Source organism: Magnolia sinica, chromosome 1 (assembly GCF_029962835.1).
Source record: "Magnolia sinica isolate HGM2019 chromosome 1, MsV1, whole genome shotgun sequence".
Classification (NCBI taxonomy): Eukaryota; Viridiplantae; Streptophyta; class Magnoliopsida; order Magnoliales; family Magnoliaceae; genus Magnolia; species Magnolia sinica.
The window spans coordinates 137,421,840-137,436,356 of record NC_080573.1 but is presented as its reverse complement, the minus strand read 5'-3'; the positions used below and the strand labels follow the sequence as shown (position 1 = coordinate 137,436,356).

The window sequence follows — 14,517 nt, the reverse complement described above, 5'->3', positions numbered from 1 at the left end:
ACACATGTACAAAGAAATAAACATTTTTGAGGAATGAGATGGACCATTTACATTCAAGATAGACGGGTTGCCTGATGATTGGAACAACATATTTTTAAGATATAATATATATATATACAAAGTTGGGTCAGGTTGGACTAAATGACTTGATACCAATCTAAGCTGAAAATTTATTGGGTGATGCCACTATCAAAAGCCGTCGGAAGAAGCTATCGCCGACGGTTTTTAGCTGTAGGCGTTTCCCTGTTTTTTTCATTGCCACCCCATCCTCGGACCCAAGCTCAAGATTATGCATTTTGACACATCACGGACCCAGAAATTAACAACCCTAATGTTGGCTTACCATCAGAATCTTTGAAATGCAACCTACTTTGATGGAAACTTCTCCAGGTACTCGCGGCAGTGTTTCGGACTCCATGATCTCCATGCACAAAAGATGCAGAGAAGATTGTAAATCCTAACTCAAGATTGCAAGTGGTTGCTTTCTCAATTCTCGTCAATGTTTAAGACTCCAAATCAACATGCATCAGACCTAGCTCGACGCTGCTTACATTCCCATATAGCACAGAAGATACCAATCATTTTTCTACAACAAAAAACTAGTGAAGGAGGTTTGGCTTCACTTCTCGAATCGATTTGAAATGAGATCTTAGCAAGAAGAGTTGGTTGAACAAAGAATCTATTTGATCTTTTTTTTTTTTTTTCAAAATTTCTATTCTTCCAAACGTCTCCATTTTCTTTTTCAAAATGTTTTTTTTTGGTACTTGTCAATTCTTTATTGAATTCTATTTTTTGTTTCAAAATCTCACTTTCATTATCGAACTTTTCATTTTTTTTTCGAAATACAAATCTCAAATTCTTTTTCAAAGTTAGTCAAAATTTTCACAAATTTTTTTAATCTTTTCTATTTTTTTTTTCAAAATATCTTTTTTTTTCAAAATATCTTTTTTTTTCTTGAAATCTATTTTTGTTTCCAAAATTATCAAAATTATTCAAAATTCTTAATTTTTTTTTTTTGAAATCTAAATTTTTATTAAATCACAATTTTTTTTCAAAATCTCTCTTTTTTTTTTTTTTTTCTCAAACATGTATTGGTAATTGTTTTTCTAAACTACTCAACTATTTTTTAAAATTGTAATTTCTTTTAAAATTCTCTATTTTCTTTTTCAAAATGTCAATTATATATCAAAATTTTGATTTTTTTATTCTCTATTTTTTTTCGAACTTTATTTCCAAAAATATTCTCAATTTTTAATAAAATGCGAAGGATGTAAAGTGTGATTTTTCATGTGATATTGAAAAGCATTTAAATATCAATTTTAAAGAAAAAAATAATAATAATTTCCACACTTTATTTTTTTTATTTTTTTATTTTTTTGTTTTTTATACACGCACACACACACACACACCCCCACACACTCACGCTAATGGAATTTCACCACCTATGGGTACTCGAACCCTTGACCCGGTGTTGATACTCCCGAGAGTCTACTACCGGAGTAAGAGTAAGGATCCGATTTCAATCAATTGTTACCAAAATAATCTTAGATACAAATAAATAGAATTCAGCCATTGAAATTCTATTAAAAAACAGTTCTTAGACTAAAATGAAACACAATTTCCTTTATATTTTGCAAAAAAAACAACAACAACAACAATATGCGATAGGGAAAAAGTCAATTTATGATAGACTAGGATCCGTCGCAAAAGCCAACAAATCCGTCGCTAAATGAAGGTTTTTTGGGCGGTACAACTGACCAAAATCCGTTGTAAATTCTTATTACGCATAGTATCAAATCCGTCGCAAATTTGTGACGAATTTAATCCGTCGTAAATATCAATTTAGCGACGGATTTTGGTCCGTCGCTAAATCCCACCGCTTTTAATTACCATAATTTCCCTAAAAAAGTTGCGTACGATGTGTCACAAAGATTCAACGGTAGATATTTTCATACCTACCATTGCGTAATATGCCTAACTTTTCCAATTTGCCTCACTTTGGAGATCGCATAGTCCCGTGACCTGGTGAAATTGATTAGTGAAGTAGATGTGATGTGGGGCATGGGTGCTTAGGCATTGTGCAGGCATAAAAGGAGTGGTGATATTTGTCTCCCAAGAATTTTTAATGGTGGTTATTCAATCACCATTGTTTCTTGTGGTGTAGACCAAGTGAGAGTTGGATCAGCCCTCATTTTGGGCTCATACCCTGAAATGAGCTGGCAAAATGGATGAACAGCGTGGATAAAACACATACAATTATGGTGGAGCCCACAGAGCATTGACCATTAGAGGCTCTCTATTGGTAAAGTCAGTGTGCAATCCTGTCCATCCACTTGGCAGGCTATGTTCCGATAAGAAGTGAAAATTTGAAGATAGAATGTCCATGTGATCGTATCCACCTGAAACAATGGAGATAAAAATGTCCACTACTGAAATCTTCGTGGGCTCACCTTGATGGTTCTATGCCATACAAGCCGTTCATTAAGTGATTCCCAACAGGACGAAGGGAAATTTAAAGATCAGCCGGCCTACCCAAAACTTCCATGGGCCCCTGTAAGATTTAAATGGTGGCCGCTCAGTCCCACTGTTTCCAATGGTGTGGCCCGTAGAAAAGTCATCTATCTGATTCATTTTGGGTTCTCAACCTGACAAAAGCTGCCAAAACTAATGGATGGAGTGGATTTCATTGAGGAAAATTTGGTGGGCTGGTGGAGGTACTCTAGTCATGGAAACCAGCAGAAGCGGATTGCCTGGTGTACCACACACCTCCAACCTAAGCTGGTGTGGGTACTGTCGTGCGAAGACAAGCGCTGACGCTCGTCGAGCTCGAAGTTGTACCAGCAGTAAGGAAATCAAAGTTACATGGCCCCAAAATGATATATTTATCATATCTACACGGTTCATCCATTTGATGTGATCATTTTAGAACTTAATCCAAAAAATGATTAATTTCCAAAGCTCAAGTTGACCACACCACAAATATCAGTGGGGACAATAATTCTCACCGTTAAAACATTCATGAAGCCCACCGTATCATTTACTTTCCATTCAATCTGTTCATAAGGTCACACGGACCTGGATGAAGAGAAAAAACGAATATCATATTGATCCAAAAAAAGGGTTTAAATGTCATGCGTTCAATCCCCCACTGCTTTTTTATAGTGTGGTCTTGATCTTTGGAACTGTCTTGATTTTAAGCTCAAGCCTTAGTACGAGCTCACCAAGTATACGGACGGTTTGGATATAACTCATACATCATGATTGGACCTATAGAACTTGGTGATGTCAACACACCAGCCACATCGATGGTGTGTGCTAAACCAGCCATTCCGCTTCCGAAACCAGCGTCCTTTCCCTCCACCTTTTGGCATTCGCCAATTGGCTCTTGACTGGCAGGTGAAGAAGGACGCCATGGGAGCGGATCAGGTGAGACCCCGGACTCAACCAAGACAGGTGCGGCCCACCTTGATGTATGTATTCTCTATCCACGTTGTACATCTGTCGTTTTTCCCGTCATTTTACAGGATTATCTCAAAAAATAAGCAGATCCAATTATCAGGTGGACCAAGCCATAGTAAACAAAGGTGATTGACCATTAATGAACCACAAAAGTTCTGGATCAAGCTGATTTTTAATTTTATTTTTTGCCTTCATCTAGGCTTTTGTGTCCTTATTAACAGATTGGATGACAAATAAATACTAAGGAAATATTAAGGTGCGCCCCAAGAAGTTATTAATGATAGGGTGTTCAATCACCACTGTTTCTTAGTATGGACCACATGATAATCGGATCTACTTCATTTTTCGAATAGTGACCTAAAATGATTCGGGAAAACGGATGGACAGCATGGATACAGAGTCCATCCATCAAGGTGGGTCGACCCCACAGTGAGGGATGCACGTCTTGGGTGAGGATAGGGTCTCACCTAATCCACTCCAGACGCATGTGGTTGGAGGTTTTGGATGGGGATTGCTTTAAACCCCGATTTTGCAATTCAATCGTTTTGTGTGATATCCATGCAGTGGTCCATCCAAAGTGGACCCCGCTAGTAGACAAGACAGGGAAGTGGGTTGCGTCCGGCCTTGGCCGTTTCTTCCGATGAATGGGCAGATGTATCTGTTTTTCTAGGCTGGACGGGGATTAGATACTGACAAGGTCAGTAGCCAAATTGCTACAACTTAGGGCCACGAAAGTTTCCGATAAGCTGATATATATATGTTAACTTATGAATAAGTTAGATCTGAAAAATACATCATGAGGGACCCTATCAATGTTTCAACGGTGAGTGTGACTGCTCCCACGGTTTTCTATAGTGGGTCCACTTTAACTTTAGATCTATCTACTTCCTTTTCCGGTGCCATGAAACAATCTCTACGGAACTCAGGTGGGCCATACCATCTAAAATCATGTGAAGACACCGTTAAAAAATATAAAATCACTTGGTGGGGCTCACCTGAGTTTTGAATGTTGCTGAAACTTGGTCTGAACCCTCATCCAAGTAGGACACACATAATGGATGGGCTGGATTTGCAAACCACATCTCGGTGGGCCCAAAAAATGATTATGAATGTTTTAATTGTGCACAACCCCTCTCCACTTCTGTATGTGGTGTGGCCCATACAAGTCACGGATTGACTTGATTTGTGAGACCTAGGCCCACGATGGAATGGTGCATCTGACTGATGGGGTAGATGTTCGAAACGCATCACGGTGGGGCCCACCCAGCTCGACCTCATGGGAGGGACTCGTGAGGTCGAGCGCATAGTACCTTTTCCCATATATATATATATATATATATTGACGCTTATATATATGTTAACTTATGAATAAGTTAGATCTGAAAAATACATCATGAGGGACCCTATCAATGTTTCAACGGTGAGTGTGACTGCTCCCACGGTTTTCTATAGTGGGTCCACTTTAACTTTAGATCTATCTACTTCCTTTTCCGGTGCCATGAAACAATCTCTCCAAATGGTTAAACAGTATAGATATAACACATGCATCATGGTAGGGTCCACAAAGCTGGGTGACGTCACTTCATTAACTCTATGGCTACCGACCTTGTAAGTATATAATCCGCCTCCTTCTCCCATCCCATTTAAAGGTATGAGCTCAAAAATGAGTCACATCTAACCCTCAAGTAGACTAAACCATAGATGACTCTTGCATTTAATGCTCCGTGCATTTAATGTACCAAGAGCTTACATTTGACATGGTCCTGTCCACTTGAGGGTAAGATCTGCCTCATTTTTTAGCACGTACCACTTGAGGTTAAATCTGCCTCATTTTTTAGCACATACCACACATACCACTTGAGGTTAAATCTGCCTCATTTTTTAGAGCATATATTAAAATGATACGAGAAAAGGAAGAGATGTCATGAATAAATAGATACATCATGGGGCCCCATGCAGATCTTCACGTTCCCTGTTAGAGAGGGCAGTGGCCAGACGCAATCCACCTCCACTGGATGGCTGCATTGATGGGCAGTTCATGGCTGAATAAGATGGGATCGGACTGGATGAAGCCCGGGCAACATCTTAGACCGTGGTGCTTACTTTGATGTGTGTTGTATATCCACACGTTTCATCAGTTTTTACAGCTAATTTTTAGTCCCCCAAGAAGCATATCCAAATCTAAAGTGAACCATACAGTGAGGATTGAATTCAGCTGCAAAAGTTTGACATTGAGCTGGTCATTGTGTTTTCCCTTCATCCAGGTTTGTGTGGCCTCATGGCAATTAAACAATACAGTCCGCCCTAAGAATTTATTACTGGTTGTCATTCCATCTCTTGTGGTGTGGTCCACTTGAGATTTGGATCTACTTCATTTCATTTTTTGGATTATGCCGTAAAATAAACTGAAAAAATTGATGGGCAGTGTTAATCTACAATGTATACATTGGGCCCTACCGTCCGGGCCTCACCCTCTTTTTTTTGTTTTGTTTTGTTTTGTTTTGTTTTGGTTTTGTTTTTTTTTTTTTTTGTTTTTGTTTTTTTGGTTTTGTTTTTGTTTTCGTTTTTTTTTTTTTTTTAAAAAAACACCTTTGATACCCTGAAAACTCGGTCCTAACTGGATGATTGTTGGTCCATTTAACAAACGGTTCAAAAGAAAACCGGTCCCATTTATCAGATGCTAGAATTGTTTAGTTCATCTAAGTTTGGGGTGACGGCCATCTTTAGTGGGTCCCACGATCTGAACGGTTTAGTTTGAAGTAGTGTATTGCACGGATAAAATTCTTAGCGGTTGTGTACTAACCATCCCACTATAGCAGAGGTATATTGATGGGATTAGGTGGGATAGAATTGTATTTGGTCCCATGGAAAAGGTTGGGATTAGGTGGAATGGAATTGGATTTAGTCCCATGGAATTGCAATTGATCACATGCCAGATTTTCATGGATTTTAAAATTCACTACACATGTGGGCCTCACATTGATGCATGCGTTTATCCATGCCATCCATCCATATACACCGTTTACACGTGACATTCTAATTATATATGTGTACAAGTGAGCGACATCCGTTGTGAATTTGGTCCATTGACTACAATTCCATGGTCCACCAAACATGATTTTGCTTAATCCCATATTTCACCGTAGCAAAAATTTTATGCCAAACATGGGACTGGATGACTACAATTCCATGGTATTTTCAGACATGCAATCATCGTGTAACAATGATGTTAATCCCATCTAATACAATTCAATGCCATTCAATTCCGCGCCAAACACGCCCTAAATGTATACATTAAGTCCCCCATTCCCAAAAATGGTCCCCTGCTTCATGAGATGTGTGGTAAAAATGGTGCATGTACTCAGTTCACAAGCCAGACGTGTTATGAATCCTGACAGCAACTAGTCCACAGCAAGCTTTAACACCAAGAGATGTGGCGCCTGATTCGGAAATGGACAAGCGCCATCGCTATCATGCACGTTGAGCGATGATGGTTAACGGGTTGCCCTTTTCTGTCTGCGCGCCTCGCCCGCTGCTACACGAAGTTGACTACTTACCTACCAGAAATATGAAGTTATTTTTCACTAAAATGCCATTGTGATATTTCCATTTTCAAATGTATCAAAATGTGTCTTTTTCGAAAAGGGAAAATTCTTTGTTGGGGTCTGGTACGTGGAATCATACATATATGGATCTAGAATAGCAATCCAAGAGCATTAAGCAATTACAAGAGAACACAAATATTTAATGTGAAAAACCCTTTCAGGAAAAAAATCACGGCACAAAGCGACAAATCTTCACTATGAAAATAGAAATTACAAAGAGAGAGGACTTATCCAATTCGAACAACCTCGAATCTCAGCTTTGCTACACCCTTTGAAAACCCGAAAACCCTTTTAGAAGCCCTTGAAATATCTTTAAGAAGCCTTAGAATTCTTTAGAATAGCCCTAGGGACCCCTATTTATAGTTTAGGAAACTCTACTTACGCACCGACTTTAAAAAACTCCGGAAACCGCCTCATATTTACGCAGTCTGCGTAACCTTCGACTAGTCAAATTAGGGCTTCGATTGGTCGAAGGACCCTTTGACTGGTCGTGCCTTTCCCTCGATTGGTCGAGTGTCTCGGAAATCCAAATACATTGTTGTTGGACTTCGAGTTGAACGGGCTTCAACTAGTCGAAAGAATATTCGACTAGTTAAGCTAGCCCATCGATTGGTCGAGCATCCTAGAAGATTTATTTAATGCCCCGATTTTTAAAACCCGAGTATATGACTCGTTTTTCAAAAACTCGAGCGTTAGCCTATAAAATTCAGTGTAAATTTGAATTGTTTATCGTAAATCAGAGTTAACAGCAATGAAGCTAGAGTAAACCATGCATTGCATAAAAACATTCTGATTGTCATAAAATTCCCAATGTAGCGCCCATACAAGACTTATACAATTACAAATAACCAAGTTCATTAAACACACTTTATCAACTAGTGGTGGAGCTCAATATGAGCCGCAGGGATCCCGTCTAGCTCCTCAACTACCCATCTGCTCTAGCAATCCAGTGAACAACATGGGCTCGCTCTACACCTGCATCAACTAATATGGTTTGATAGTGTCAATGGCTATCGCAGTGAGGAGCACCCTCCAAGATTGCACACTTATCATTCATAATCTAAAATAGATCGCAAGTCATAAGAATAAATATATTAGACAACGCAATGCATGATTATGATTATTGTAACGTCTTGGAAAAATTCGTACAAAGATCCAAGTACCACCTCAGGCAGAAATCACTAAGGACCAAATCCCTTTAGAAATTAGTTGTGGATTAATTAGGTGCTAAACTAGATTATCTGTAAAATTAGCACTAATCACTTTAAATACAATCTGTATGACTTAAAATCTGCAGGATAATGCTACATTGTCTAAAAACTTAGGATTTATCTCAAAACCTAGTTGCTCTTGGGAGCGCATTGAAACTTTGTATCGGACTTGGACCGCGCGTCGAAAGTTCAATTTTCCCAAATCTATACGGTTATAACTGCCTTGCTGGACTTGACAACCATCTCGGAAATCAAATCCTAAAGGTATCTAGAAAAGCATAACATGAGCCCGGAGCAAAGTGTGTGAGAAACGTGAATATCTTTAGGAAATGAACTAAAACTTAAGTGAATTGAATCGTTCGCTTACAGGCCGAATCTAAGGATTCAGACCGTCAGATTCTGACCCAATTACACTCTCGGATCAGGAAAATTTTTTAACACATGTCAGTGCACTTGTGACCCTGATTGAGTACCGGTGACCATTGAACTGAAACTGGTCCCCCGCGGCCGATCCACTGATCCAATCGGACCGAGATCTTAACCTGACCTAAATCCAATGACAGGGAGCTTAAGTTCGATGTTGAGGGTCAAATATTGCATATCAGACCCGAGTTATTGCCTGGATTTACGAACATGGTACTGTTTAACGGCCCGATTTAATCGTGTTTGTGATGCAGGGTGTATTTACGAGCTTGGATTGAAAAGGGATGCTAAAAGTATGGATTTAACACTTAGGAATCACTAGGGCAATGGATGAGACTCCAAGGGACCGAGATTGAAGAGTTTACATGCCAGGAATCCAAGAAAGTCAAGCTGTTCACGTTAAAGAGGCCTGAAAAGTGTCTTGAATGTAAGATCGTAGGGTTCTCACCATCTATTTGGCTCAAGACTTCATATATGGCCTGAGGACCATAAATTAACCGTACAAGTCAAATTTCATCCATTGGATCCCTGCGGAAGTGGCCTAACGAACAAATCAGCCCATAAACTAATGATTTCAGGCCCACCTGATATCTGGATATACTTTAATTTTGGTCTCAACCCCTTAAATAGGGAGACAAAATGAATGGATGGATTGGATTTCTCATAAACGTCATAGAGGACCCCACCTTGCATGATGTGTGCATCGTGCACAAGTGCTCTCAGATGCACTGCATCTCAAGTCGGGTCAAACCAACCTTTGACTCGTATCCTCTTCAAAAACGGCAACTGTCGTTTCCTCTGTTGCGTAGACGGACGCGGGCGCACTTTTTACGGAAGCCGGTGGGCCACCATTATAGCCCAAGGGGACGATCCAAGCCGTCCATCTTGTAGAGGGGCTCGCGAAGGTTGAACCCATGTTTAAATCATATATCAATGCATGCACACATGCTGGCCACATCAATCACAAGAAATCTATTCTACTTCGTCCAAACCGGTTGCAACATGATTTCTTCTGTGGGTCATACCGAATCTGAGTCAAAACAGTCCCTTCCCAACCAAAATTTCGAGGAGAATTCAATGGACGGTGTGGATTTCTCAACCGACACTGATCATGGGCCACACCATCACCACAATCCATGTGCAGGCCCTATTTTCATGCATCCGAGATTTGGATGATCCAGGTCGTTCTGCAAACTTGGCCAGGATCTGATTGTTGAGGGTCAAATATTACATATCAGACCCAATTATTGCCTGGATTTATGAACATGGTACCGTTGAATAGCCCATTTTAATCATGTTTGTGTTGCAAGGTGGAATTGCGAGCTGAGACTGGATCGGGATGCTAAAAGCATGGATTTAACGTTCAGAATGCACCAAGGCAAGGGACAGACTCCAGGGGACTAAGATCGACGGAATTACACCCCAGGGATCCGCGAAAATTGAGAAACTGAAGCTCAAGCGGCCTGAAAGTCAGCCAGAATGCAAGATCACTGGGTTTCCATCATCTGTTTGGCTCGAAACTTTATACATGGCTCGAGGACCAAAAACTAACCGTACATGGTCAAATTTCAGCCATTGGATCCTCGTGAAAGTGGCTGAACTAACAGATCAGTCCATACGGTTTGGGGCCCACCCGCTGTCCAGATACGCTTTAACTTCGGCCCCCACGGCTCAAATGAAATGGAGAACAAGATGGATGGTGTGGATTTCTCATAATCATCATACAGTGTACATAGTACACTTTTTGTACTAAGACTGCATGGCAACACAGGAACGTCTTCCTCTCCAATTCAAATTCTCGCCAGCGCGAAAATAGAGCTCGCGACTGGCGTTTGTGGGGCCCAGGCATTGTTCAAAAGACAATCATGCATAGGGGCGCGATATGGTCAGAACCATGTTGATATTATATACCCATGCACCCATACATGCTGGTTTCAACGGTCACAAACGGACAGCCCTGCACTGATTGCAGCGTGATTACCACCTTTGGCCGCGTCCATAACATTCCAAAGCCAGACACATCCAGCTGAAATTTCGTTGTAAAGACAATTGACGGAGTGGATTTACTGCATAGGATTGACCATGGGCCCCACAACACTCACCGCAACTTGTTTTACACAGGGAGTGCGCGTCCGGGAAATCCGAAGATTCGGGGGAGTTGTGGGCCACGATCATCAATCTTTTCGATGATCTAAACCGTCTAAATGATAGAGAGGGAAGATTCATCCACTTCCACACTGGCAGAATTGATCAGAAAATGAACAACGGGCCACACGAAGTTTCTAATTACTGGCTGCGTAAGCTGACCCGCGCCTCTTCTGTCGATTCCTTGCTGTGAAAGGGCTCTTCTGCACGCACCGACTACAGCCAGGACTCCCTTCCACCGGCCTTCCTGCCATTAAAGAAAGAAAGAGATGTGAACCGAAGGGAGGAAAAGGAAAAGACGTGAAGACAGTGCTGCTGTAACGGGAGGTGAGCAAGAGTTTGGCGGAGACAGCTTGGCTGGAGGCGGCTGTGGAGCAGTGAAGAGGCTGGAACGTGGACGTGAGGAAGGAAGGAAGGGAGCTTGGTTTGGCATAAACGAGAAGACAGGAAGAGGAAAGGGAAGTTTTTCCTTATTTTCTTTTTCTTATTTTTTCTTGGCTGTTATTCTTTTCTTTCCTTATGAATCCTAAGGATTTTAGCCTAATCATGGTCGGTTAAACCTCTTAGCTAGGGCTAAGAGGTGAAGCCTGTAGCGAGATGGGAGATGATATTTTGTGCCTTTAACTTAAAATTCATAAACTGGATTTGATTTTAGTTGATTATTAAAGGAATATTTTTCTTAGTCTTTAATGGTCTGTTGTGACTGAAATTACAATGGGTTTGCAATGGCTTTGAGTATTTCTTTCCCCTTTTTTTATGTTTATGAAGTCAGGAAGCCCTGTTGTTCATCATTGTTCCATGGGCATGGTAGGATGACAGTACCCTTCCTGATCTTCATACATTGTTGGTTGGTTGGTAATTATTTTAATTCTGTTGTTTACTTTGTCTCCTGGGCATGGTTTGGTGATGGAATCCATTCTAATTCATATACTTTTCATCTCTTGAAAACCAGATCAAGTAAGTTCAGTTTGAATTCCATAATCCTTGATGCAGGCATAAGATCTCCCTGATCTCTACAAGTGGATCCTCTGAATCCCTAGTTTCCTTCCTCTGAATTCTTTAAAGTTTTAGATAATTATTCCACAATTATTTCTTAAATTCTATTTGGTTTAGATCACATCTTAGTCTAGTTCTAGTTCTACTTGGTTTCAGATAACGTACAGGTATCAGTCCCTGTGGATTCGACCTCGGTCTTACCGAGTTTATTACTACATCACAACCCTATACTTGGGGAGTGAACAAGTTTTTGGCGCCGTTGCCGGGGACTGACGGTTACGTTTTTCTGAAATTAATTAGTTTTAGAATTAGGTTAGGATTAGGATTTTACTAACTTTAGGTTAAAAGTTTTTATTTTATTTTATTTTTTAGAAACTAACCTGTTTTCCTGTTTTGTACGATCCTGACATAAGTTCCTAAATTGGTAATTCCTTCCTAATTTCTCTACTTTTTCCACTTTTAAAGTTAGGGTTTAAAATTTTCTAATTCTAGTATTTTCCTATTTGTAGGAAATAGTTTATTTTTAGAAATCTTCCTCTTTTGTTTTTAGAAACTTGGTTAGTTAGTCCCCTTTTTAGAAATTAACTTTCTATTTTTATTTACTTTTTAATTGTAGAATTTTTGTGTAGAAACTAAACTTCCTATTTTGTAGGCCTTTAAGATAGAAATTTCTAATTCGGTAAGCTCCTTCCCTACTTTCTATTTTTCAATTCTCTTTTAGTAATTTACTTTCTAGTTTAGGACTTTCCTAATTTATTTTAGAAATTTCCACTTTCTTTTAGGAATTCCTTCTTTTAGAAATCAGTTCACTGCTATCTTTCTTTTAAAGGATTGTTCTTCTCATTTTTTTAGAATCTAACTTATTTTGTTTTATTTTGCAGGTCTTCAACTTAGGGCCTCGTCCATTTTGGTAACTCCTTTCCAACCCTCTCTTTCTTTTTAGATTTTCTTTCTTAGGATTAGGTTTCAAATGTTTCATGCCCAAGTGGGCCCGTGACGACACTCGACGTCTCTTGACCGAAGGAGGATTGGTTGAGGGGTTGACTATCCATCGCAGGACTAGACACCGCTCGAAATCCCCGGAGTTAATTGAAGTTATGGCCGAAGACCAACCTCCTCTACTTCCACCCGGGGTGGAGGATACCCAAGATGAGAATGAGGTGCATCGAGCACCCCGCCTCGTTCCTTACGAGATTATCTACAACCGGCGGGAGTGAGTATGCCCTCATGCATGATTTTCTCGAAAACACAGGACAAATGGACATCAAGTCGAGTTATCCAACTCCTTCCCAAATTCCATGGACTTGAATCAGAGAGTCCATATTTACATTTGAAAGAGTTCGATGAGATTATAGTTACATTATGTTTTCCTAATGTATCTGAGGATACAATTAGGCTGAAACTCTTTCCTTTTTCCTTAAAAGAGAAAGCTAAGACGTGGTTACATTCACTGCGTCCTAGATCCATTGGCACATGGAACGACATGTAGAGGGAATTCATAAAAAAATTCTTCCCACATCATAAAACGATTACCCTTAGAAAAGCAATCATGAACTTTGCCCAAAAGGAAGATGAAACATTCTTCCAATGTTGGGAAAGGTTCAAAGATTTGGTCAGTTCATGCCCACAACACGGATTTGAAACGTGGCGCATTACAAATTTTTTCTACGATGGACTGACATCTTCCATGCGCTAAATGGTAGAGACAATGTGTAATGAAGAGTTCATTAATACAGATGTCGACGAGGTATGGGACTACCTCGACAGTCTGGCTAAAAAAACATAATCTTGGGACTATTACCCAAAATCAAACACCACGTCTAGGCCGACTCAATTAAAGGAGAAAGGTGGATTATATCTCTTGAAAGAAGAGGATGATCTCAAGTGTCACTCATAAGGAAAGTTGAGGCCATGGAAGGAAAGAAGGATAAGGTTAATGAAATTGTTTGTGGCATCTGTGAGTGCAACATTCATACAACTGAAAATTGTCCTACAATACCCGCCTTTCGAGGAGTGTTGAATGAACAAGCTAATGCCATAAACAACTATCAAAGACCTTTTACTGGACCTAACTCCAATATATACAATCCTAGTTGGAAAAATCATCCAAACTTTAGTTGGAGGAATGGACAAATGGCTACTCCTCCAGATTTCTTCAATCAAAATCCAAATCAAGTGAAACCTCAAGAGGAACCGGTTCAAAATTCCATACAAGAGCTGGCTCAGTCAATGCGGGGAATTACAGATTTTATACAAAAGATAGATTCCCTTATGACGGTTATAGAAAAGGGGATGCTTCTTGCACAACCTCTCCCCAATCCTAAACCGCAGTATGAGATTAATGATCCCAACTCTTCAAATCAGATGGGGCACGCTAAATCCATCACCACTCTTAGGAGTGGAAAGATCATTGATAAAACTCTTCCGGTTAGGCCCGAAAAGCCTCAAGAACCAGAAGAGGACAACAATGATGGAGCTAGTGATGCCCCACAAAAATTAGAACCGAAACTTCTAGAGAAGCCAGTTGCTCCATTCCCCCAACGGTTGGTTTCACCAAAACCTCTCTCTAACTCTCAGGATATCCTAGAGGTGTTGAAACAAGTGAAAGTCAACATTCCTCTACTTGATGTCGTGAAACAAATACCTTCATATGCCAAATTCCTGAAAGACTTATGCAC

General features: G+C 40.1%; 1 non-coding gene across 1 annotated transcript; it reads right to left on the bottom strand.

The window, feature by feature from the left end:
• Positions 1–13,370: 13,370 nt before the first annotated feature.
• LOC131222358 (small nucleolar RNA R71) lies at positions 13,371–13,477 on the bottom strand. The gene has a single exon (XR_009160012.1). It is a non-coding gene; the product is annotated as a small nucleolar RNA R71 (small nucleolar RNA).
• Between the last annotated feature and the right edge of the window lie 1,040 nt (positions 13,478–14,517).